General features: G+C 47.3%; 1 protein-coding gene across 1 annotated transcript in view; it reads right to left on the bottom strand.

The window, feature by feature from the left end:
• The window catches only part of PDCL3 (phosducin like 3), a 449,125-nt gene that overhangs the window by 300,926 nt on the left and 120,816 nt on the right, over window positions 1–27,383 (bottom strand). The gene's annotated exons all lie outside the window — the stretch shown is intronic.

Here is a 27,383-nt window from a genome sequence, read left to right as displayed (position 1 = left end):
CCTTCTTGTGATGAAGCGAGATGGTGAAACGCAGGCACGATGAGACAAACGGAGAGAGTGGAACAGAACAAGAGTCTAACACGCTGCTCGGAACGGCAGCAATGAAAAACTTAGGAATTGCTTGTTTCTGAAAATTTCCGTTTCATATTTTCGAGCCACCACTCATGACTGCTAACCGACACTGTGGAAAGTGAAGCCATGGACAAGGGAGGCTACCGTATCATATTAATTCATTTCATCTTCCCAGCAGCCCCGTGGAGGAGGTACTATTACCCCATTTTATATAGGAGGAAACTGAGGCACAGAGAGGTTAAGTGATTGGCCTAAGGTCACACAGCTCTCAAGGGCCAGAGCTGGGGTGTGTACCCAAGTAGTCTGGCTCTACTTAATGTTAAAACATTATGATGCAATACTAAAGTGCAACCCTAAGGTGTCCAGCAGGCTCAGTGGATGAACAGATGGGGCGTTCCGCATGGATGAGCAGTTATGGACCGAACGTTTGTGCCCCCCGGAGTCCCATGTTGAAGTCCTAACCCTGCAGTGTAATGGCTTTGTATTGGGAGGTGGGTCTTTGGGAGGTAATTGAGGCGTGAGGACGAAGCCCCCATAAATGACATTGGAGTTGTTGTAAAAGTGATCCCCGAGCGCTCCCTCACCCTCTTTCCACCAGGTGAGGACACAGGAGAAGCTGACAGACGGCCCTCGCCAGAGCCTGACCATGTGGCCCCTGACCGGAGACTTCCGGCCTCCAGAACTGTAAGCGTGAGTGTTTGTGTTGAGGCCTCTCAGTCCGTGGTAATTTGTTCCTGCAGCCCCAGCTGACCAAGACACTAAGTGCTTCACCGAAGGGGAGAGGCCAGGCAGCGTCCTGAGGCAAGGGCAGGAGCTTGCCAGCAGGTGGTGGTGGCCACAGAGTCCTGAATCAAGGCAGAGGCAAGAACTTTACGTTGGTGAGCGAGCCCAAGGCCGGGAGGCCGAGGGGAAATTGGGAGAAGTCAGGAGGGCTGGGTTGTAGGAAGCTAGCAATGGCCACTTGGATGCAGAGGGCCCCTCTACAGAGGGGAGAAAAGGCCAAGAGCCACACCAGGGTACCACACAGCCACCTGACATGGCACACCTGGCCGGGCAGGGGCTGCAGGAGCCGCTCATCTGGGCACGGAGCTGCCATTCAGGACTGACATTACTCACAACGGGGATTGCGGTGGTGACGAAAAGAGGGCTACCCTTGAATCAGTTTTCTTCTCATTTTAAATTCTCCATAGACGATGCACCTCCTGCTTCCCGTGCTCAGGCCAGCCACTCCCACCACCATTGGTTAAAAAATAAGAAGAGGAATAACCTTTGGAACAGCCAGGTCATCCGGGCAGAGTGGTTTGGTCGCTGTTTCTTTGGCGGCGTGTTCGTTTTTTGTTCGTTTAAGCCTGTATCCCTTAGTATTTATAGGGTAACATTCCCTTAAGACAACTTAAATACAATGTCAGCCACACATGCAAGCCACGTGGGTAATCTAGTAGCCATATTTTTTTAAAGTGAAGAGAAACAGAGGAAACCATTTTCATATTACTTTATTTCACTTAATATATTAAATATCTAAAAACTAGCATTTCAACATGTAATCCATAGAAAAACTACTCACGAGCTATTTTCCTTTGTTTTGTCTGTGAAATCTGGTGTGGGTTTTCAACTCGGCACCCATCTCCGCTCTCGACTCTCCACCCTTCCAGCGCCCAACAGCTGTGTGCAGCAAGTGGCCTGGGACAGGACAGCACAGCCCGGCGCCTCTAAAATGAGCCCAGATCGAGCTGTGGCCACTCAGACCACATCAGTCACTTTGAGTTTTTGGTCTGCTTGTTTTTGTCATCCAGTAGGACCTTCACCGAGTCAGCAGGCACGTGCCATTGAGCCCTAAATATTAAGAACACATTGACGTGATTCCCACGGTAGCAACATCTCCTTACTTGAAAAGCACAACCCAAACGCAGGCCTTGCAAAGGTGGAGTAGCTGATGCTGAGAGAAGAGCTGCTTCCTCCGCTTTCACCAGCACCATAATCCAAAGGCATGAGAGGCTGCAGCTGAAGGGAGGGGAGGGAAGTGGTCAAGACCGGGAGTGATCAGCCGGGACCTCTGCGCCCACCGTTCAGTGCGGACACGGGTCTCTCTGCTTTCCTGTTCTCTTTGGCGCCACTGTTCATTTGTAAAGCCGTGCTGCATCATGTCGGTAAAGGATCTGGTCCTAAGGTGAGTCCAGGGAGAAGCATGTTAATAGATCCTCCAGATCTCAGGTTCTAAAGAACTGAGCAGCATTTCCCTAAGATGCCTCAGAAGCCACCTAAGCCACCGGGTGGGAAAGCCTGCCAAGCCTTCTTTAGGGCCAGAAGCAAGGTCTCACCACACGGGCCCCTGCACCCTGGCCCAGGGACTCACATTCTTCGGAGCTGGGGCTCCGCTGAGCACAGCACTCCCCTGGGCTGGAGCACCCATCTGGCGGCCTGCTCTGGCTCGGGAGGAGGCGAGCCGGGGGGGTCATCCATGAAAACGCCACACTGCCTCCTGGCCACTCGGTTCTTTCTTCTGACCCCCAAAACATATATACACAGGACTCTACTGCTTTTAGAACTGCTTTGATAATCCCCGCAAGGAGAGACCAGGTTACAGAAAGCCCAAAAGTGGTCCATTTGCAAAGGTTCCCAAATCTTGGCAAGTTGTTCTGGTTCCTGACTTCTACCTGGGATGGCAGATGGCAACTTGACAGGATCCAGGGATGGATTTTTGAAATGAAATGTTGCGTACTACAGAAAAGACCAGTGAATATAATCCCACCTTTGGCCCCATTGTTGACTCTATCAAATCCTAACGTGTTTATGGATTTGATTCATATTTATTTTTTAAGATGTGAACAATTATAGGTAGTATGATATAATAAAGTATAATAAAAATAATAGGCTTGTTAGTACTGGTGTATCCTTCCCCTAATGTCTGTGTGTGTGCACACACGCACACACAGCCACATGCATTCATGCACACACACACATACACACACACAAACACACACACAAACACCCACACATACACACACACAAACACCCACACATACGCACAGTGAGTGAGCCCTCAGATCCGGCCTCTAGCCTGGGAAACTCCTCATTCTGTACAGGCTGTAGAGACCACCAACCATGGAGCTTGTTTGAGGAACTAAAAACGTTAAAAGGAATATAAGCCAGCAGGGTGCGGTGGCTCATGCCTGTAATCCCAGCAGTTTGGGAGACCAAGGTGGGTGGATTGCCTGAGCTCAGAAGTTCAAGATCATCCTGGGCAACATGGTGAAACCCTGTCTCTACTAAAATACAAAAAATTAGCTGGGCATGGTGGTGCACCCCTGTAATCCCAGCTACTCAGGAGGCTGAGACAGGAGAATCAATTGAACCCGGGAGGCAGAGGTTGCAGTGAGCCGAGATCGCACCACGGCACTCCAGCCTGGGTAACAGAGTGAGACTTAGTCTCAGGAAAAAAAAAAAAAAAAAAAAAGGAATCTAAGCCGTTCACTTTATCCCTAAACTTGGCTACATTCTTTGTGCTATTTGTCTGCTGCTCCTCAATAAAAAAGTGAAAATCACCTTAACCAAGTGTGTGTTCTTACTCCTTCAGTCCTCAAACACCAACCAACCTTCCACAGTGTCATATATATATATCTCTCTCCTGCAACTTGTGGTTAAACCCAGCTTTATTGGTAATTAACACTGTATAACTGTGCCTCAATTTACAGCTCTATCCCCTTTCCAGTGAACATTTAGGTTTTTTTTTTCCTTTCCCTGAATGAAACAAAGCTACAATTATTAACATTGTTTACGGCCAGGTGCCCTGGCTCATGCCTATAATCCCAACACTTTGGGAGGCCGAGGCGGGTGGATCACCTGAGATCAGGAATTCGAGACCAGCTTGACCAACATGTAGATATGACCCTGTCTCTATTGAAAACACAAAAATTAGCCAGGTGTGGTGGTGTGCACCTGTAATCCCAGCTACTCTGGAGGCTGCGGCAGGAGAATTGCTTGAACCCAGGAGGCAGAGGTTGCAGTGAGCCGAGATGGTGCCACTGTACTCCAGCCTGGGCAACAGAGCAAGACTTCATCTCAAAAAACAAACAAAAAACATTGTTTACCAATGCTGGTGGGAAACACTTTTGATTTCAGGTGATCTGATGTGACTGAAAGGTGTCTAGCTGTGGTTTTTATTTGCATTCTTCTGATTCTAGCACAGCTGAGGATTTTTTTTTTTTTTTTTTTTGACAGGGTCTCACTCTGTCACCCAGGCTGGAGTGCAGTGGTGCCTCTGTGGTGGTTCACTGCAGCCTCAACCTTCTGGGCTTAGATGATCTTCCCACCTCTGCCTCCTGAGTAGCTGGCATTCCAGGCACATGCCACCACACCTGGCTAAGTTTTTACAGAGATGGGGTTTTGCCATGTTTCCCATGCCAGTCTTGAACTCCTGGGCTCAAGCGATCCTCCTGCCTTGGCCTCCCAAAGTGCTAGCATTACTGAGGTGAGCCACTGTGCCCAGCCACAGCAGAGGATCCTTTCATAAGCCATTGATCATCCTGCTTTCTTCTTCTACGAATTGTCTGTCATGCCCTTGGTATGGACAGTTTTTTAACATAGGAGTGCCATGCCTGACATGGTAAAGGAAAGGTCCAGTATCTTCCAATGGGAATGTCTTCCCAGCAGAATGACCCCAACAAGGAAGCATTCAGTAAAGGAATGGATCACCCCAAGAGGCAGAGGATTTGGTCAGTCGGCACCTGAGCCATCTCTTGCAGGTGTTCTAACAGAATGGGGCCAGTGTTGACTTCAGCTGCAGCGATCCCTCTGCACAGTCCCTTTTAGGAACCTAAAACCTTTGCGGGTAAAAATGACGTGTTTTCAAAGTGAACGTGTGCATCGGCGGATTGTGCTGATGGAAAACTATTTCTATTCACTTTCTGTGACAGCCATGACAAATTACACAAAACGGTGACATAAAACAACAAAAGTGTATTCTCTCACAACTGTGGAAGCCAGAAGTCCAAAATCAAGTTACTGGCAGGGCTGTGTGCCCTCTAGAAGCAGTGCGGGGAAGCTGCTCTTAAACTTTCCAGCTTCTGGTGCTGTCAGCCTTCCCTGACTTGTGTCTGTGGTGCTCCGATCTCTGCCTCCCTCTTCACAGGACCTTCTCCTCTGGGTGTCTTGTATAAGACACTTGCCATTGTGAGACTTTTATGAAGGGAGTGTGTGTGTGTGTGTGTGTGTGTGTGTGAGAGAGAGAGAGAGAGAGAGAGAGAGAGAGAGAGAGAGAGAGAGAGGCTGAAGAAAGGGCCATTATTTTAAGCCCTCCATGATCTTTTCACTGTTCTGCTGTGTGACCTGGGCCCATTTCTTCACGTCTCTGAACCTCCTCTTCTCCACCCTGTGAACTGGAGCCAATGACTCCCAGCTTTTGGAGTCAGGAGCATTGACTTGGGTGGGAAAGCACCTGGCATGTGATCATTACTCAAGAAATAACTTTGAACTTTGTTCTTTTAAAGGAAAGATGCTTACAATCTGGAGGGAAGATAAGATTCAGTGTTTAAAATAATAGCCAACATTTCCATGTGTCCGAAGCTGTTCCCACCACATTACATGTATTCATTCCCTTTATCCTCTACATGACTCTATGAGACAGGCACTATGACCATCCTCATTTTGCAGATGGGGAAACTGAGGCCCAAGCTCACAGAGCTGCTGCATGTTAGAACTGGGGTTTGAGCTGAGGTGGACATATCCCCGAGCCTCTAGGCTGTCTCTCTGGAGAAGGAATGTGCTAAGGGAGGAGAAAGAAGCTCAGTGTGGACTTGAGGGCTCAAAGAAAGATAATCGCTCTGGTTGGAGAAATACAGGAAGAAATTCAGGAAGGCTTCAGGACCTTGGTGACTGATAGCACCAACTGCAGTGAGGACATGGAGCAACAGGAACTCTCATTCATTGCTGGTGGGAAGCAAAATGTGTAAACTCTGTGAAAAATGGTGGTTTCCTTCAAAACTAAACATCCCCTTACCACACAATCCAGCAATCACGCTCCTTGGTATTTGTGCCGATGAACCAAAAACTAATGTCCACACAGAAACCTGGGCACAGATGTTTATAGCAGCTGTGTTTATCATTGCCAAAACTTGGAAGTAGCCAAGATGTCCTTCAGTAGGTGAAGGGATAAATAAACTGATACATCCCGGCCGGGCACGGTGGTTCATGCCTGTAATCCCAGCCCTTTGGGAGGCCGAGGTAGGTGAATCACTTGAGGTCAGGAGTTCGAGACCAGCCTGGCCAACATGGTGAAATCCCGTCTCTACTAAAAATACAAAAATTAGCCAGGCTTGTTGGCAGGCGCCTATAGTCCCAGCTACTCAGGAGGCTGAGGCAGGAGAATAGCTTGAGCCCGGGAGGTGGCGGTTGCAGTGAGCTGAGATCCTTCCACTGCACTCCAGCCTGAGCAACAGACTGAGACTGCATCTCTAAATAAATAAATACAGATACATCCAGACAATGCAATATTATTCAGCACTAAAAACAACTGAGGTACCAAGCTTTGAAGTGAAGTGGAGGAAACATAAATGCTTCTGATTACGTGGCATTATGGGAAGGGCAGAACAACGCAGACAGTAAAAAGATCAGTGATTGCCTGGGATTGGAGGAAAGAACAGAAGAACAGGAGCATGGGGGATTTTAGGGCAGTGAAACTACTCTATTAAAATGGTGGACACATGTCATTACATGCTCTCCACACCCATAGAATATACAACACCAAGAATGAACCCTAATGCTAACACTGGGCTTTGGGTGGTGATGATGTGTCCAGGGGGGTTCATCCGTCGTCACAAAGGGACAACCGACGGGGGAGGCTGTGCATGTGCTTGGGCAGGGGGGACGTGGGAAAGCTCTGTACTTTCCTCTCAATTTCGCTGGAAACTAACACTTCTCTAAAAAAAAAATAAAGACTATTTTTTTAAACTACCATCTTAAACAAAAAGAAGAGGCCCCAGGTAAAATACCTCGACCCATAATGTTTCACTGAGAAGGGACTTTCTCACTGGTGGAAGGAGGACACACCGGGTCATTATTTGAGTAACCCAGGCAGGAGACCCTGCCTGGATTGAGTAATCCAGGCATCCGCTTCAGCCATGAGACTACCTCGGGCGAAAATAGCTTTGCGGTTGTTTTTCTTCTTTTCACCCAATGAGTCTTTGGGGGTTTGTGGCATGTCCCACGTAACAATGAACTCTCAGTTCCCCTTTCTCATTCTCCCCAGGGAGCTGAGGTGCCCTGTGGGGAAAGTGGCCACCTGCACCAGGTGTGAGAGGAGCTATACCTGGACCCAGGCCCTGTGTCCTCGCCCTGCCTCTGCATCTAGGATTCCTGCAGGAGGCAGAAGGGCTGAAAAGTAGCCTTGCTGTGAAAGTGCTTTTTTGTCCCCGAGAGGAGAAGCAAGTCACAGTCAGGGCACCGGTTCCTGTCATCTGGTGCAGCACAAAGCAGGACCCCAGGACATGGGGTGCAGACAGGAGCACAGAGAGGGTGGGTGCTACCGGGGTGCACAGGCAGCTTGAGGAGGATGAAGATGGCAAACTTGTCCTCATCATGCCAGGGCCGCATTTAGGGCCGGAGGACCAGAAGATCCCCAAAGCCTCTAGTGCTTCTGGAGGCCAGTGGTGAGCAGTGTCCGGGGACCCCGCAGCCACCACTCAGGCGCACCTGCTTGTCCCTCAGCCGGCGGCCACACTCCAGGTCTCTGGGATGCGGACTTTGGGCTTCTCTCCTGAGCAGAAGTTACCTGCATGCCCTCAGCATCCCACGGATTTGCTTTGTCTCTGAGGGAATAATTAAGGAGTGTTAGTATGATATCAGAAAATTGCTAATTATGGCGAAGAGCTAACACGGTGAACTGGGAACTTGTGGAGCTCTAGTTAGTGATGACAGAAGAGGAAAATATTTGACTGTTTTGTGCTGTACCCAGGTTCTCAGGAGGCGGCGAGAGACGAGACTTGGCATTGTGCCACGCTTGGAGCCCCTGGTCCTCGAGACGCTGCTTTCCCCATGGGAGTCTGGAGCAGAGGCAGTCAGCTGGGAAGCTCAGGATGGAGTGAGGAAGGAGAGCGACTTGGGGTGCTTGGGCTGCAGAGATCTAACGCCCCAGGAGGGACTGGCTGTGGCCTCTGCCCACCCCAAACTCACACACACTGTCGTGCTTACACACTTGTACACACTCACACACATTTCCACATTTGCTCACACACTTGCATGCCCAAGCTCACACACCACACTCACACGGCTTAGTCACACATGCATACACACATTAACACACATACACACTCACATCTACACATGCACACACACACAGTTATGCACCACAGACACACTCCCACATTCACACACCACTATCACACACATCTCTTCACACACAATCACTCACATACTCTCACACCTGGACACACTGACACACACTCCATTACACACCTACCCTCTCTCACACACACGCACAAACACACACACTTCAAGCCAAATTAGAGCTCTTTTCTTGGTCCCACAAAGAAAACGGTAACCTTAGCATCTTGGTCTCGACGAGAACTGGGTGCATGATCCCATCCAACCACAAGAGGGAAAATGAGGAAGTGCGTCCTCCATGTCCTCAGACGCTGGAGAACAAAAGTAAACGCCAGCTCTAATGGGCACCACACATGAACAGGAGGGATCGAAACAGAAACGGGGTGTCTCCTGATGTGTGGCGTTGACAGAGCCCAGTTCTGCCTCATGCCAAGCACCACCTCATCCCTTGATGATGGAAAATAGTTGCAAGTCTTGTTTCCTGGCCCCTGTCTCTGTGTTGGTACAGAGTAAAGACTTGAGCCTCCCTTCCAAAGACAGGAGTCCTGCTGAGCTGACCGCCAGCTGACAGATGAAGCCATGCCATCTGCTGATCAAGTTCCCCAAGATCCACTTGAGACTCAATTTCTGAAGAGGGCCTGCTAGGAATTCCCTGTCTCCATGCTCTGCCCAGCTGTTGGGACACCCGTAGCCTCTGTGGAGCCTCTTGGCTTGACAGCCGGGCTGGATGACTGGCCACCTCTTGACTGTGCCAGCACCTCTACTGCCATGTTCTGCCTGGGGGACTGGAGTTCCTTCTAGCCCTGCTAGAGGGCGCTACCCCTAGGATCTGTCCCACCCCAAAGATGGAGTCCTCCCAGTCTACAGGGGTCAGCCCACATGACCAGCAGGCTCCTGAAACATGAAGGCCTTTCATTTAGAGAGCTCAATGAAGGATATGACGAGAGAAATGAGCAGCAAGGCTGAGATGAGGGAGCCACACTGGGATACAGCCTAAATTAGTTTTGACCCCCCTGCCAGTCCTTCCTTGTTCCTTCCCTCAGTTAACTGAAAACCCAATAGCAGTTCAGTCCAATTCTGAAGCCAAACACTGAGCCAGGCACTGTGTAAATGCCTGGGACCAGCAGTGAGTAACAGACTAAAAAACATGGCCTTTCCCCTGTGGGATTTGTAGTCTATGGGGAAGATGGATATTAAACAAGTGTGAAAGTATGAAAAACCTATGTGTATGTGGGTGGGTGTATTAGAGCTCTACAGAAGCACTTACAAAATGGAGAAATTATCCTAGTCTGGTGGCTCAGGAAAGAGCCTCCTAGGAAAATGGCATTTAATATGAAACTCAAAGTACGTAACAGTGCTTGGCCAGAGAAACAGGGTGTGTGGCTTAAAGATGGTCACAAGATTAAAGGACTTAAAGATGGTCACAAGATTAAAGACACACATTAAAGGTCACACATTCTTTGCTCCTCCTTTCTCTGAAAGAGTTGAATTCCTAGTCCCCTGGACTCTGGGCTGACCCTAGCCTTGCCTGTAGAATGTGGTAAAAGTGACTTTCTGGGTCTTCTGAGGCTGAGTCATGAGAAGCCTTGAGCTTCTGCACATACCTTTCAGAAAACATGCCCAGGGGAAGCCAGAGGCTGTGTAAGGAGTACAGCTATCCGAGACCACCATGCTGTGAGGAAGCCCAAGCTAGCCTCATGGAAAGGCAGTGTGGAGACAGGGATACCCAACCAGTCCCCTGCTCTTCCTGCCACCCCAGCAGAGCCCAGGCAAGTGAGTAAGGAAGCCTTTGATGGTTCCAACCCCAGCCACCCTCTGACTATAACTGCGGGAGAAACCCCCAGTGGGAACCACCTATATAAGCCCAGTCAACCAACAGAATTATGAGAAATAATAGTAAGCGATGCTTTACACCACTGAGTTTTAGAATAATTTTTTTCTACCACTATAGATAACTGGATAAAGGAGTGGAAAAGAATTCTAAGTGGAGGAACAGCATGTGCAAAGGCCTAGACTGCACCCTCAGACCTCCTTCAGATACAGCTTTTAAACCATCTTAGAACCAGCTCCTCAGGACCAGCTGCAATACCTCACCCTCAGGCATAGGACAGACAGAGAGTTTTTTTTGTTTTGTTTTGTTTTTTTTTGAGATGGAGTCTCACTCTGTCACCCAAGCTGGAGTGCAGTGGTGCAATCTTGGCCCACTGCAACCTCCGCCTCCCAGGTTCAAGCAATTCTCCTGCTTCAGCCTCCCAAGTCGCTGGGACTACAGGTGCATGCCATCATGCCCGGCTAATTTTTTTTTTTTTTTTTGTATTTTTAGTAGAGATGGGATTTCACCCTTCCTAAAACAGGAAGGCCTTTCTTTTAGAGAGCTCAAGGAAAGATATGACCAGAGAAATGACCACCAAGGCTGTGATGAGGGAGCCACCCTGGGATACAACCTAAATTAGTTTTGACCCCCCTGCAAATTCTTCTTGGTTCCTTCCCTCGGTTAACTGAAAACCCAATAGCAATTCAGTTCAAGCTAGCCTCACGGAAAGGCAGCGTGCAGAGAGTGATACCCAGCCAGTCCCCTGCTGTTCCTGCTACCCCAGCAGAGCCCAGGTAAGTGAGTAAGGAGCCTTTGATGGTTCCAGCCCCAGACACCCTCTGACTGTAACTGTGTGAGAAGCCTTGAGTGGGAACCACCTTTATCCAGTTTTCTGTAGTGTTGTAACAAATCATTCTAAAACTCAGTGGTTTAAAGCAATAACTTATTATTATTTCCTATAATTCTGTTGGCTGACTGGGCTTACATAGGTGGTTCCCACTCAGGGCTTCTTACACAGTTACAGTCAGATGTCGGCCAGGCTGGTTTCGAACTCCTAACCTCAAATGATCTGGCTGCCTCGGCCTCCCAGTGTGGTGGGATTACAGGCATGAGCCACCGTGCCCAGCCCAGAGATAGACTTTTAATCTATCCACAGATGAAACGGGGAGAGGAGTGATTCATCAGTGTTTTGAAACTGTATTTAAGTTAGTTTGGAGACGGGTGCATTAAATTTCTCCTGGGGAGAGGACCTATCAGATTTAGAAAGCACCTGAAAACGCTTTAGGAAACAGGGATTCACAATCGTGTTTTCCGAGTTGGCCATGATTATGCTGGGGAAGTAGCAACACATGCACCTAGCTGGATACAGTGTAGATTCCTCAAAAGAAAAACCAAAGGAGGTCATAAGATTTGAGTTAAGAAATAGAGATTTCCTGCTTATTCAATGCTGATTTAGTTCATAAAAATAAGCATTTCCTCCTTGAGATCTAATAATGTGTGGGGCTGGGAAACATTTGGTAAGAATGTGAAGAAAATAACCAAAACCAAAAGTCCAAAAAGAGCTGACAGAGCGCAGGGCCTGCTGGGCTCTCCTTGCGTCCAGATGATCCCTGGGCCCTCGTGGGTGAAGGGCCCTGGCCCCGCTGGAGCCTGTTCAGGGCTGAAGGTGTGAGGTTGGAATGAAGGTGGGGACAGAGGGCAGGGTAGACCCTGTCCAGATAGTTCTGTCCCTGGGGCACCCGCGCCTGCATCTCTGCATGTTTAGACCGCCTCTGCCTCCAGGTGGCACTCTGAGGCCACATCCTGCTTCTCCTGCTTTGAAAGAGCCAGGCCACCCCCTCCGGCCTTCAGTCAGTGTCTCTCAGAGAGCCCAAGCCAGGCCTGGTCTATGGGGTGAGGGAACCCCACACAGTGCTTTCCAGAAGTGGGGGAGACGCAGCATAGCCTCCTGCCTCCTCCGGGTCTTGGTGTCTGGGTTTCTCTATTCCTGAAGAAACAATTCACAACCTACCCTCTTCAGCCTGCGAAACTGGAGTGTTTGCAAGAGGGCCAGGCCAGCACTGCGTTTTCTCTCTTCACCCCACCTGACATTCCAGCCTCTGATGAAGGCTGTCTCCAGAGCCCGGGGGTGCAGGAGGCTGCCTGGACAGATTTCCCCACTCTTGTTCCCTTCCACTGCCACCTCACGTTCTTTCCATCAGGCCTCATTCGCCGGTTTCTGGAGGTCTGAGCACACAACGCCCACCTCGGACAGCTGCCTCATCTCCTGGGCAGCCCAGGCCACATCAGGCAGGAGGTGGCCGACAGCGCATCCCCAGCGCGGCCGATGGAGGGAATTTGAGTGCAAGAAGCAAGGGGACAGCTGTTCCTGCTCTGTGGGGAGTCCCTTTTCGGCTCGCACCCAGTCAGCAAGTGACTCTTCTCTACACAGAGGGAGGGCATGAACTTCCTCTCTAGTTTTGGCAGCAGAGGCCGTGAGACCCACGGTGAGAGGCCAGAGCTGTGCAGGCTGCAGGGGGCACCAGCTCAGGGATTCCGGACGGAGGAAGGCACTTTCCAGAGAGTACTGCAGGGGATCAAGCCTTCTCCACAGTCCCGCCAATAAGACCCCTGGGGCTCAGCCTAAACCCGATCCTAGAAATGACATCCCAGCACAAGCTTTGCAGGATAAGTAAAATCTAGAGAGGAGAAAAGGCAGACCCAGGCAATGAGAAATACAGGTGGTCTGGACCAGCTCAGAACAGACACAGCACCTGTTCCATGTGCAGTGAATGATGTTCTCATGTTTGCTGGTGTGAGGAATTGAACATTAATATCAGAATCATTCTGCATTACCTACGGCTGGCTTTATGTTATGTAAGTCAACTGGATGACAAACTGTCTTTTGTCTTCACTCTAGAGCAAAGACTAACTATTCCTTTCATTGTCTTTAGGGACACTCATGTTAATTAAAACTCTTCTGGGGTTTGTCATGAGTAGAGTTCTAGTTTGGGCGCCCAGAGGAGCCAAATGAAGCGACTGCTGCACTTACAGAGAGCTGCTCTGAGGAGGCACGTTCCTGCCTGGTTCTCCATGGGCTACGAGCGTATAGCAGAAAACACAGAAACACCCAGTCTCAGCCTGATTTCCCCTAAAGTACATCCCAAGACAAGGGTGATGGGATTGAGGTTTATTCAGGGATGCAATCCTCAACAGTAGGAGTGAGGGGCAGGAGAGAGGGCAGGGAGGAGAGGCATTATGGCATTGGGCACTACAACGGGTCATAGATGCTCTCAAGAATCTTCTGAACCCAATTGAGAAACCAGGGAGCACATTGACTCCCCGCTCATGCCTCACAGGTCAAGTGGCTCCTCCCAGGGTATGAACTCTGCTGCACTCCCAGGTGACAGGGATGTGAAACGGTTTCAGGTGCCCCACACCTGGGCATCACAGGGAGGTCCTGAGGCAGGGTCCTGTCAGTTCTTCACTCCGGGGTGAAGCTGGTTGTCACCAGATGGGACCTGGTTCCTGCAGCAGTGGTGAGGCCGCAGGAGCTGGGTTGAGTTATAAGAGATGTTATCCACACAAGTGTGGACCACCATGGGGAACAGGTCAGTGTTTAGACCACAATTCTCCATAGAAAGAGTGTTATGGGCTGGGCGCGGTGGCTCAAGCCTGTAATTCCAGCACTTTGGGAAGCCGAGACAGGTGGATCACGAGGTTAGGAGATCGAGACCATCCTGGCTAACACGGTGAAACCCCCTCTCTACTAAAAAATACAAAAAAACTAGCCGGGTGAGGTGGCGGCACCTGTAGTCCCAGCTACTCGGGAGGCTGAGGCAGGAGAATGGTGTAAACCCGGGAGGCGGAGCTTGCAGTGAGCTGAGATCGCGCCACTGCACTCCAGCCTGGGCAACAGAGGGAGACTCCGTCTCAAAAAAAAAAAAAAAAAAAAGGGTTATGAATAAACAATGACTGGCAGAGCTTGTAGTCGAGTCCACAAACAACCAGAACCCCCTTCTGAATAAACTGCCCTGAGGAAAACATCAAGGCTCTTGCACTGAAAGTCAACAGAAAAGGAATCATCTGGAGTAGAAGAGTATGTTTAATGTTCATCGTGGATGCTGGTGCTTGAGGAAAGCAGGCTTCCTTGGAGAAATGGAATGAGGTCATTAGAGACAGTGCTCAGACTGAAAGGTGCTTCTGGGTCTCTTTCAGAGCTTTAGAAATGGAAGGCCCAGGAGCATCATTGCAGTGACCTCCCCAGCCAAACACGGGCGTGTGCTTTTCCTCAATACACTTTGATCACCAACACCACATCCACATTGCTCGCCACCTAATTTTGGTTAATATTTAGCTCCCAAACAGAAGGAAGAGAGGGATTGAAAACAGATAGAGATTTTCCTGGAGAAACTCCTTTGAGTTGCAAGAGAATGAGAAGGAGGAAGAGATTAGGGGATAAAGATGGGCGTGTGTGAAGGAGGATACCCACAGTGCGATGAACTAGCTCTGCACATCACTCCCTGGTCACTAAAGACAAGAGGGCCATGGCGGAGGGTGGGAAGCGCATGGCACAGACTGGGTCCTCTCAGAAGGATGGGCGGAGGGAGGAGGGAGCCAGCCCTCAGGAGTTGGTAGGAGGGGACACCATTGACCCCAGGAGCTGGGTTGCTGCCGACGATGGGGCTAGCATGGTGCAGGGCCGAGGACCAGGGCAGCTATTGTTCGTGTGAATGGAAAACGTTTGTTTCTTAGGGAAGTCGTGCAGGGCTTGGGAACGAACTCCAGTGGCTAGTTTGCATTTTTTAAAATGTTATGCTAATAATATGTCACTGTAACGGAGAAAAGGCTCTGGTCTTCCGTGGAGTCCAGATTCTATCCCTGAACTATTCTTGCAGGTAAAGATTTATATAAAATGCTCAGAGGAGGCTGTAATAGATTTTGAGACATATTTCATAATATTTTCTAGCATGCCACTTGATGTCACAGGCAGATTTATGAAAAGGCAGTATTTATTATACAATATTCATGTTTTATTAAATCTGATTACATTGCAGGAAAGAGAGAGTAGTGACGGCAGCCTCCAGGCTGAGCTGGGGCTGAGTCCCCCGCCCCTACCTGACACCAGGATGAGGACCCAGACATTGTATTGTGGGCTTTCAGCTCTGTCAATGCCTCCCTCAGATAACCTGGGTTGAGGGGCATCCCTTGCCTTTTCTGACTCTCACTCTGCAGGAAAAGAACTGTGCTCGCCCCTCTTCCCACCTGAGCAGGCAGGCGGCAGCGTGAGCAGAGTATGAATAACACACGGGGAGAAAGAGGACCTCTCCCTTACCTGCGGGAGAAAGGAGCCTGGCTGGCTATCCAGCCTGCAGAGCCTGAAGCTTCTCTAAGGAGTCACACAGTGCAGAATTCATCCCTGGGTCTCAGCCCTCCCAGCTCCCCAGCCAACCTGCCCTCCTTGGAAACCTGAGAAGATTCACTTCAAACAGCCCCCCCCCCACCACCCCGGGCCAAGAATCAGATTGGCCTGGCTCCCCTCTGATCTCCGGGAGTCTGTGAGCAGGAGGTCCCGGCAGCTGGAGTAACTCGACCCCTGCACAACCCAGGTTCTTTTCTTTTCCCGGACAAGATTTATGCGGCAGGGTTTAGTCTTTACCGCAGATAGACATTCCCAGGAGAGGCCCCTCAGTCCCTGCAAGCTAACTGGAAGATGGGCTTTTAGATACAGTTGGGTTGATACCCACGGAAAAGAGAATTTGTATGAGGTTGAGGAACACTTTGTACAACCCGACAGACTGTGCTGACCCTTGGCGGGCAGGAAAACAAGGGGCTTTGTCAGCTGTGACAGTGTGAAGGAGTCAAGGCTTAGGCTCCGGAGATAAGATAAAAACATCTGAGGCCCGGCTACCTTGTGTACTCCTCGTGTGACCTTTGGTACTAAAATCCTATGTCTCAGTTTTCCTACCTGTATAACAAGGAGGATAACAACGTCGTAGGGTTGCTGTGAAATAATGAATATTAAGCACAGCCCTGGCACAGAGAAAGAAGTCAGTAACTGTTAGCCATTATTGAGAGGTCATTTAGGTTATTCATTTAAAGCCACAGAGCCAACGGCTTTGCTGTTGTTTGATACAGGTCACTACTGACCAGTGGACAGTGTTCCCATACAGAGGGGTGTCACCCAGGAAATGTTGGGGGAACAGAGAAGCAGGCCCCGGCTGTGATCCGTCCCCACTCAACGCTAGCTCCACACTGGCCAATGCCTGAGGGCTAAGGATGTGAGAATTAGGAGGGCATGCTAAGTGACGTCAAATAATGAAATATCTTGTGCACAAAGCATCCCGTGTGTCTGGGGACTACAGACATTTGCCACAGGAGGCCATGCATCCCGTGGGTGCAGCTCTGCACTTTTCCACCGCAGGACCTGAGAATGTGCCTGGGCTGCAGTGACTGCTCTTTTATTTACCTGGCGAAGTCAGCTCTAGACAGCCTGGGCCTGGCCTCTGATCTGAGTCCTAATCAGCTCCTCACATCTCCCTCTCTTTAAGGAACCCTGGACACTAATCACATCCCCAGGGAGCCGCTGCCGCTCTGCCAGCATCTGCAGTGGATGCAGGGCGGGCCTCATTCAGTCTTTAGGCAGTGGCCAGGGAGAAAAAGGGATTTTTTAACTTTGCCGACAGTTTCAATTAAAAAACAAAACAGAATAAATACTTGTGTCTGTTGGCCATACTGCAGTGACATTTGTATTTTTTCAACGATTACTCAAAATTACTTTCTATGCAACCTCCATTTTAGTAGGTCTTTAAAGTTGCCCTGGTCTATCGATGTGTAACTCAGGGCCCCAAGAAACTGTGACAACAACCCTAAACCTCACTCTAGGTCTCCCACACGCACTCTCAGGGGTTGCATTGGAGGAACCCCTTTTCCATATGGACACCCCAAGAAAGGACCAGGACTGTTACAAGAAGGGTTTTAATGTCCTTGGAATTGGATGCAGCCCTTCTTTCATTGAATGTATATGTGCTACGGGCACAGCTGGCTGGAAGAGGCCCTGCCCTCAGGGGCTTCCACTCTGAGTGAGATTCTAGATGGCTTCGGCCTGTCCTGTTGCCCGGGGCCTTGCTGGTCAGCTCTCCCTGTTGGACACCCACCCCCTTCCCCAGCAGATAGTGCTGGGGTGCATCGTAAGAAAGGAGGTGACACATCTAGGGAGGAGGTTGGTGGAGGGGAGGCCCACAGCTCCGTGACACTCATGCCCCCGTGGACATCTGCCCTGCGCTGCACCTGTCACCCGGCCCCTGGGAGACGGTAGATAATGACTGCAGGGACTCCTGGGGAGGTTTCCGTTCCCACCGCTACATTAAAGAACTCTTATTCCATCAGAGTTTTTTTTTTGTTTTTTGTTTTGTGTGTGTGTGTGTGGAAGGGGTGGGGGGGGGGTGTTGGCCTAAGTCTAATTAAGTCTAATTGGTGCGGTCATTATGTCAGAATGAATGTTGTTATTTTAGTCAAAAGCAATAAACTAGAAAAGACAGTCTGTATGACAGCTTTCCTCTCTGTCCCAGGGCTAAGGTTTTTAGGAGAGGCCCAACAAGACCTGAGTGTTTACTGTTGTCATCAACCCAGACCTTCCAGGTCCCCAGAGAACAAACAGAAAATGGACCTGATGAGTTTTGCCTCCCATAATCTTAAGTGAAGCTGTGAAGGTTCCCATATCTAGACTACGTCTGCCTAGAGGGCGAAGACAGCTCCGCATTCCTTTCCTCCTAGGAGTTGCTTGTCTGCCCCGTGGGATTCCTCACCATCGAGTGCTGAACACAGTAACGGGAGGGCAGTGTGCGTTTGTTGAATGAATGAATGAAATATTCAGAGTCTGTGTGTGTGACGCACTGTACCATGTTAGTGCTGCACGAAGCAAATTAAACGCAAGCCTCACCTTTGGTGAGCTCACGTCCTTCTCACCGCCTGCTGGCTGCTGGGTGACATGAAAAAACATACAGAAAGGAATTCGTGTTTATACTTCCACCCAGCAAAATGCATATCTGATTACAGAAAAATCAGAAATGTCTGTAGATACAGTGCGGGGTTTTATCAAGTCATCAAAGTAAACCGTGTTTTGCAAAATTGCCACAAAATTGTGCATGTTCTCATGGCCCTAATTTAGAATATGTTCCTTAAACAAAGAACATCTTTGTTTGATTCCATTTGTTTTGAAGCCCACATTCTACAGATACATTCTTTCCCAGTATGATACAAAAATGTAAGAATGCTAAGTGGAAAAATTAGATCATTTTGTCAGATGCATAGACTTTCCAAGTGGCAATTATATAGAAGACTAAAACATGGTTAAGTGTAATCAGTAAGCATTCAGTATAATTATCATCTAATAGTTTGGAACCTTGTGCTTTGAGGTTCATCTCCCTAAGGTGTTTGTTCGTGTGCTTATTTGAAATCTGTCAGTAAAGACAACTATTTCGTACGGGACACACAACGCCCCTCTCCATGGATGGTTCTTGGAAGGTTTCCTGAGAAGTGAGGGAAGTGTCACAGGAAACCCAGGGTGATTTTGAGCTGAAATCGCACTCTGCCTTTGCTGTACTATAAGGTGTAATAATTAGAAGTAATTCTAGAAATGCTGAAGCCATCTAGAATCTTGCCCTAGCAGTTCTCTTACACCTGAGAACTGTTGTCCATGGCACAGGTTTCTCTTAGAAGGACTTGGAAATGAGCGATTGCATTCGTTTGCTAAGGCTGCCTTTACAAAGTACCACAAACTGAGCAACGGAAACTACAGGGAGGTGTACTCTTGCAGCTCTGCAGGCTGGAAGCCTGAGACCAAGGTGTCAGCAGGTGTCCTTCTGAGGGCTGTGATGGAGAATCTGCTCCAGGCCCTTCTCTTTGGCTTGTAGGTAGCCGTCTTCATGTTCACACGGCGTTCCCTCTGTGTGTGGGTCTGTGTCCAAATTTCCCCTTTGTATGAAGTCATACGGATTAGGGGCCCATCCTAATCCAGTGTGATCTCCATAGGCCTATTTCCAAATATGGTCACATTCTGAGGTACAGGGGTTAGGACTTCAACCTGTGAATTTTGGAGGCCGCACTTCAACTCATAACAGCTGTGGAGACAGCTGACTCTGCTACGTTATTTGAGAGACTGAGGAAGGCCTCTCGTTCTCCCCTCTCTCCTCTCCTCCTGCCCCTCCGAGCTCTTTCCCTACCCTTCACCCACCGATGTTTTCAGACTTGAAACAGTCTGAACACCAGTGTTTAGAGACTTGCCCCTTGGCATCTTAAAGTTGGCTTGGTCTCCTGGAATCTCACCCAGATCGCAGTCATGCCCAGGAGAGGCAGCGATAAGCCATTTCCGGTAAGCTCCCGACCGTCGTGGCTCTTAACCTCCACGAGTTAAGGTCTGTCCACACCTTCACTGCCAGGTCCGGCTTTCTGACTGGAAGGCTTGCAGCATACAAGAAAGCCATGGGGCACACTCAGTGGGATGGAGGAAGCGGTGGGAGATAGGTCTGGAAAGATCCAAAGGCAAAAATCAAAGGCAGTGATATCAGAGCAAGAGAAACCAGGCGGACCTGGGTTTGAATGTTGACTCTGTTACTTCTGGCTGGGTGACTCGGACAAGTCATCTGACCTCCCCATCTGCTTGATGTGCTTCTCGTCATACCTACCTGCAGGTAAGGCTGGCATAAAATACCCAGGAAATACATTATGGTGGTTCTAATATCCTCGATGACGTCATCATTCTCCCTGGGCCCAGCCCCGGCTGGCAGTAAAGGCGTAAGCTCTGCAGTGCCTCAGAAGACTCAGCGGCTGTGAACTTGCCTTTGCCACAAAAGCTGCTCTTACAGTGAGAACAGGGCCCGGAGCCCCCAGCTCCCCAGGCTCCTGACCTGCAGTTGAGTTCTGCATGCACAGCCAGGGCTGCACAGCTTCCTGAGCAGCGGGGAGGCTGTGGGCAGGAAGGGGAAATGAGAGCGGCCGAGGCTGTGCACACCTGGGCTGGATCAATGGCCACGTTGTAGAGCCGGCCCTCTGGGACGGCCTGCAATGCCCGGATCTATAGCTGTGTTAGTCATCGCCTCGCCAGGCCTTCGTTTGTTTTTCAAACTTTTGTTAGTGTAATTTTCACCTCCAGTAACTCATCTTTAACTGCCCTGCCTCCTATCTGACCCAGTTCGTTCACCATTCATCTTTTCTTCTTCCTAATACATTTGTTTTTCTTTACGCTGTCTTAGTCGTGTTCTCTCTCTTTCTCTTTAATTTTCTTCAGTCAGCTAGAGATGGGGAAGGAGACCACCTGGGATGAAGGAGAGACAGTGCTGAAGGAGAAAAGGCCACCTAGCTACATTAAGCTGGGAAAGTCTGTTTAGCCGACTTTGAGGTCTGCTAGCTCTCGGTCACTCGTCCTAGCAGACATGAGCAGCACCTTCCATTGCTAGAAGTAATCATTTACCTGAGTTCCACTTACCTGCAGGCTGAGCCCATTTCAACTGGAGAAGTCCTTAAGAAGGTTGCCTTGCCCAACCACACATTGCAGATGAGAAAACCAGGACTCTGGGAAGCTTACCAATTAGTTGTTCAAAGACACATAACCAATTGCAACTCTTGATTCGAGGATCTAAATAAACCTTGCCACATAGACTTGCCCATACCTTCCTTTGTTTATTCACATGGGAAATTTGTCTCTTAGAGCCTCTGTGAAATATCACTTTGAATGCCCACACGTTTACAAATGTCATGAATAACCTCTCCAGATAGCCATTGAATGGAAGTGTGTTTCAGCACTACACTAAGATGGGCCCTGCCTTTTCATTCTGATTACATGGTGCAAAGTTATATAAAATTCCAAACCTTACAAGAATGTACGTAATCTCATTTCTAGGGACATGCTGCCAAAAATTGGTGCATAATTCTCTGTCTTCTTTTTTTACACGGCTACTAACTCTCTTACTGATGCTGTTGATTACTTTGGATGCGGACTCATACCGCCAATGCTGTTCGGAGCTTGTGTGTTTCACTTTACATGTCAGTAGGGACCTGAAGGTCTAACCCATTCTTAAGATGTGTGTGATATTTCATCGTTCGGCTGTACCAACATTTATTTAATCTTCTTCTTCAGAGTGCATTTGGGTTACTTTTACGTTTTTAATACTTTAAAGTCTTTAAACAAAGCCCCAAGGAACATTCTTGAGGCTTTAGAGGCTTAAATGTTAGAAGCAGAAATACAGAGTTAAAAGATTAGAACTTTAAACATTTCCGTAGATATTGCTAGGTTGCAAGCCAAGAAGGTGTACTGATTTACACTTGCACCAACAATGTACCTGGGTGTCCATTTACTTCCTATACCTTCACCAGTGCTGAACTTCATCAGCCCACTTTTACACTGGTCAATTTGAAAATGGAACAATATGTCATTGCAGTTTAGTGAGCACATCTTGATTAGCCCTGGTTTCCTCTTCCTGGCCGGTCGCTGCTTCTTGGCTCTTCTCACCCCTTAACGTATATATACATGGGAAGTATCCACACATTTTTAGTCGATGTTTTAGTTAGCAAAACATAGCCAGAAGGCAAATAAATCGCAAATTCACACCCTAAAGTTCAGAGTGGAGAGTAAGTCACTGTCAGACAAGTACCATTACACGCCTCCATTAGCCTGGCTACGTGTCTGTAACCATATTCAAAACTCATAACCAAGAAATTTTCTAGCTGCCTTGACACAATAGGGATGACATTAACTGGATGAGAGCACTGAAGAACAATTCTGTTTCACAGGCAAGTGTCTTCTCCAGCCAATCAGGCAGCCACCTCTACAATCCAAGGGTGATGCCTCACATCAGATAAAACTTGCAGGACCAATAGTGAGAAATGAACCTCGGCCCTGCTTGCCTGCACCACCTCAGTCTTTAATCCTCTTCCACTCTGGCCTGTTGAGCTATTTCCCCTCGCAGCATGGGGCATATGCTGGCTGGTCCCCAACAGACCTCATGTATGGTGGGTGCTGATGGCCATAAGAAGGAAGTTGCTAGGTGGATAGGTTCTGACTCTACCCTGGATCTGATTGGCTCTGGTGTTCACGGGGGTCCACTCTGTTTGGATTCCCCAGACAACGTGACCTGCCCTTCCTCCCACCCGCTCTATTTTAACCTCATCTAATGATGCCTGGAAATGAGCCAGTTCCAGAACTGGCAAGAAACCTGACTTGTCCAGGTGGCCACAAGACCACCCCCAAAGCCAGCTTGGACCTCTGCCCCTGAGTGGAACTGCTCATAAACATGTTCTGTGTTTCTCCTCTCAGACACATATTTCTGAAATTAATATGTCACCACCCTCACTGGGGTCACTGCCTGATGCAGGGCAAGGCTATATATATTCATGTACCCGGCAACGATATCTGATTTATTTTTTTAAGAAAAATGCTCACATTTGTAGCACTACATATGTTTCTTTAATTTTCCTAGATTAGTTTTTGAGTACCATGTTGCTTTCATAGTACTCGGCCTAAACACAATTAAGCCTACTTTAAGATTCACACTTGAAGAGTGTGAATAACATAACTCATTCAACCCCACTTATAAAAAGAGGAAACATGCAAGACTCATTAGGATTTCTTAGGTATTCATTTAGAAATTAATTACCAGTGTTTTTACATCCCATCAGAACCTTCCCAGCTCTCTTTAGGAGACATTCCTAGAATCAGGACTTTATTACCACTTTTGAGCACATTTGCTCCATGACACCGTCTTTGAAAAGAAAAATTATTTTCCTTGGATATTCAAATCTGCAGAATATTGTGGACTAAAGTTTGAATGAAAACTTGTTGAGGGTTGTGATGAGTGGGAGAGATTCTGTTGCAAAGGGCCCAGAAGATGATTAAGGAGTAAGGAAATGAAATAGTTAAAAGACACTGGAATAATTCAGCCTGGGGAAAAACCCCAATAAGTAACTTAGGGGGAAAAAAAAGCTCCTTAAGTTCTCTCCATCATAAAATTATTTTTGCTACTTTTTTTTTTTTTTCTTTGTAGAGACAGGGATGGGCTGGTATCAAACTCCTGGCCTCAATCCTCCTTTCTCAGCCTCCCAGAGTGCTGGGTTTACAGATGTGAGCCACCACGCCTGGCCACATATTCATGCTAATCCTAGAGAATACAATTTTAGAAGAAAGACAAAGGAAAATCACTCATAAGCCCACCACCTAAAGAAAATGTTGCTAACATTTTTATTAACTTCCAGGCACTTTCTATACACACATTATTTTTACATTGTTGTGATCAGATTATATATGTGAATAACAGTCATGTCATTGTGCATTGATACGGATTCCCAAGACAGTTTGTTTCACGATCCTGGCTGCTGCTACCCTCCTCAAGCCCTGTTTGTTTATTTGTTTATTCAACAAATACTTATGGAATCCCTCATTAAGGGCCAGGTCCTGAGAAGACTGGAGCGAATCAGACAGAAAGGAACCAGCTCTAATGGAATACACATTCTAGATGAAGGAGATAAATGAGTAAACAAGAGTTAAGTGTGATGGGAAGCTACTGGAAATTTGTAGGCAGAGAGTAGCGTCATCTACTTTACCTGTTTTAAAAGGTTTCCTTCCTTGTGGAGGGTGGATTGCAGGCAGAGGAGAGCAGCAGCAAAGAGGGCAGGTGGGAGGTGGCTGCGTTCCTGGAGACCAGAAAGATGGCGGTGTATTAGTTTTCACGCTGCTCGTAAAGACATACCCGAGACTGGGCAATTTATAAAAGAAAGAGGTTTAACTGGACTCGCAGTTCCACGTGGCTGGGGAGGCCTCACAATTATGGCGGAAGGCAAGGAGGAGCAAGCCACAACCTACACAGATGGGGGCAGGCAAAAGAGAATGAGGGCCAGGAGAAACCGGTTTCCCCTAATCCAAGCATCAGATCGAGTGAGACTTACTACCACAAGCACAGTTTGGGGAAAACCACCCCCATGATTCAATTATCTCCCACCGGGTCCCTCCCACAACACGTGGAAATTATGGGAGTACAATTCAAGATGAGATTTGGGTGGGGACACAGAGCCAAGCCCTATCAGGCAGTTTTGCTGGAAGGAATGGAGGGAGGTGGAAAGGAGAGGAAGGGACAGCAGTGGGGTCCACAGAGCTTGCTGATGTGTGTTATGAATATTAAACGGATGTGAGGGAAAAAGGAGGAATCTAGGATGGCTGCCAGGATTCTAGCTTGAATGACTGGCTGAATGAGGGAGACACAGGTTGGAGGTGAAATGGAGAGCCCTGTTGTGGGTGGGCCAGATGCCCATTAGACATCCAGGAGGACACGTCAAGCTTGTGGTTGGATGAGTGCCTCTGGAGTCCAGAGCCAAAGTCATCTAATGGAGACTTGTTGACACATGGCAGCATATAAGACTGTGAAACTGGAGGAGACCTTGTGGAGAGAGTGTGAATGGAGAAGAGGAAGGCCCTGACTTTTAAAAGCTGAGCAGACGGAAAGGAGCAACATGGCCTATACCCCAACCACATGCTCCCTGCCCCCCACCACGGTCCCTGGGATATGTGAAATAAGAGATAGGCTCTTCTCAATAAATTAGACCATTTTTATGCAGGAATATGTAGTATCCTATAACCTCTTAAAACTGTGGAATTCAAAGCAGCATTCTACAATTTTGATTTAAAAGATGACAAGCTGTGTATTGACCATCCAATAAATCACATAATAAAATACATTTAAATTATTTTATAAGCCCACATTATAAAAATTTTTATTTTCAAGGGCTGCTTTTAAAATTTGGTGGCATTTTTACACAGTTCTGTGTATATTTTAAAGTTTCCTTTGGAACTTACTTCTTGACCAATGGATTATTTAGAAGTGTGTTGTTTAATTTACAAGTGTTTAGAGATTTTCCTGACTTCCTTACCTTACTGAGTTCTGGTTTGATTTTATTATGGTCAGAGAACATAATCTGTATGATTTGAATCCCCTTACTTTTTCTTTCTTTTTTTTTTTTTTTGAGACAGAGTCTAGCTCTGTCACCAGGTTGGAGTGCAGTGGCACGATCTTGGCTCACTGCAACCTCTGCCTCCCATGTTGAAGTGATCCTCCTGCCTCAGCCTCCCGAGTAGCCAGGACTACAGGCGCGCACCACCACACCCAGCTGATTTTTTGTATTTTTAGTAGAGACACAGTTTCACCATGTTGGCCAGGATGGTCTCTATCTCTTGACCTCATGATCCACCCACCTTGGCCTCCCAAAGTGCTGGGATTACAGGTGTGAGCCACCGCACTCAGCTGAATCTCTTTAAATTTTTTAAGGTCTGTTTTATGGTCCAGGGTAGTGTATGTTTTCAAAAAGCCCTTGAAAATATTTGACATTCTGTTGTTGTGGGGTGGAATGTTCTATATGTACCTATTAGATCCTATTGGCTAATTGCATTGTTTAGATCTTCTCTCTTCTAGCTAATTTTCTTTCTAGAAATTCTATCAGTTGCTGAGAAGAAGCTGATGAAATATCTAACTACAACTGTGGAATTGTTTATTTTTCCTTTCAGTTTTATTAGTTTTGCTTCATGGATTTTGAGACTCCATCACTTGGTGTGCACATATTTAGGATTGTTATTTTTCCTAGTGGATTGATTCTTTTATTATATAATATCCCTGTTTGTCCCAAGTAATTTTCTTTGAGATCCACTTAATCTTATATTAATACAGCTACCTCTGTTTTTGTATTATTGCTTGCATCTATCTTTTTCTATACTTTTGCTTTCAATGTACCTGTCATTGAATTCGAAATAATTTCTTATAAGCAACATATAGTTGAGACACTTTTTAAATCTCTAAACCAATCTCTGCCTTTTAATTAGTATATTTAGACTACTTACATGTAAGGTAATTATTGATATGTTAGAGCTTAAGCCTGCCATTTTATTTTCTGTTTTTTGTAACTTTCCTACGATTCTCATTTCTGTTTCTTTTTTGTAATTTCCTATAGATTACTTGCACAAGGTTTAGAATTCCATCTTGATGTGTTTATAATGTGTTTGAGTGTATCTCGTTGAATAGCCTGTTCAGTGGTTGCTCTGGGTATTATAGTGAACATATGTGACTTATTGCCGTCTACTGCTGTCAACATTTTACCACTGCAAGTGGCATGTGAAAACCTTACTGCCATTGAGACCCCTTTACCTTCCCCTCATTGACTCAAGTGAGAACTGGTCTTATACTTTTTCATTCCCTCAATCAAATATGATTGATGACACTCCTAAGGAATAGGATAGCCTATTGTATGTACCCATATATGTTCTCTTTCCATTGTATTTGCTTCCTGATGCTCAAGATTCTTTCTTTCATCATTACCCTTCTGCTTGAAAACTTGTCTAGCCACTCTCTAAAATTAGGTCTGTTATCTGCACAATCTTTTGGTGTCTTGTCATCTGACAATAGGTTTACTTACCATTTATTCCTGAAGGATAGTTTTGCCAGATATAGAATTTGTGGCTGACAGGTATTTTTTTTCCTTTCAGAGCTTTGAAAAACGTGTCACTTTCTTCTGGTCTCCAGAGTGTCAGAGGAAGAGAAATCCACTGTCACGCAAACTGGTATTTCCCCACAGGTAATGTGTCATTATCCTTTGGCTGCGTTTAAGAATTCTTTTTGGTCTTAATGTTTTCAGAAGTTGAATTATGATATGTCTTGGCGTGGATTATTTTGGATGTGTCCTGTTTGGGATTCGCTCACTTCTTGAATGTGTAGGTTTATGTCTTTTTGCCAAATCTGAGACGTTTTCAGCCATTCCTTCTTTGAATTCTCTTTCAGCCACAGAATCCTCTGGGACTCTGATGTTACAAATGCTGGATTTTTTTTTTTGTTGCTATTTTGACACAGGTCCCTGAAGCTCTGTTCTTTTGTTTTTCCGTTTATTTTCTCTCTGTTGTTCAGACTGGGTGAAGCCTTCGGGTCCTTCCTCAAGCTTATCAGTTCTGTCCTCACTCAGCTCCACTGTACTATTGAGCACATGTAATACCTTGACAATTTTTCAGTTACTGGGTTTTTCAGTTCTATAATTTCTGATTGTTTCTTTTTTATAACTTCTATTTATTTTCTGAAATTTAAATTTTTCCATTTGTGTCAAAGAATTTGTAATTCATTGTTAAAGCAGTTTTACAACGACTGCTTTTGAATACCTGTGAAATACTTTCAACATCTGA

This window comes from Macaca thibetana, chromosome 13 (assembly GCF_024542745.1).
Source record: "Macaca thibetana thibetana isolate TM-01 chromosome 13, ASM2454274v1, whole genome shotgun sequence".
NCBI classification, from domain to species: Eukaryota; Metazoa; Chordata; class Mammalia; order Primates; family Cercopithecidae; genus Macaca; species Macaca thibetana.
This window is presented reverse-complemented; position numbering and strand designations above follow the sequence as displayed.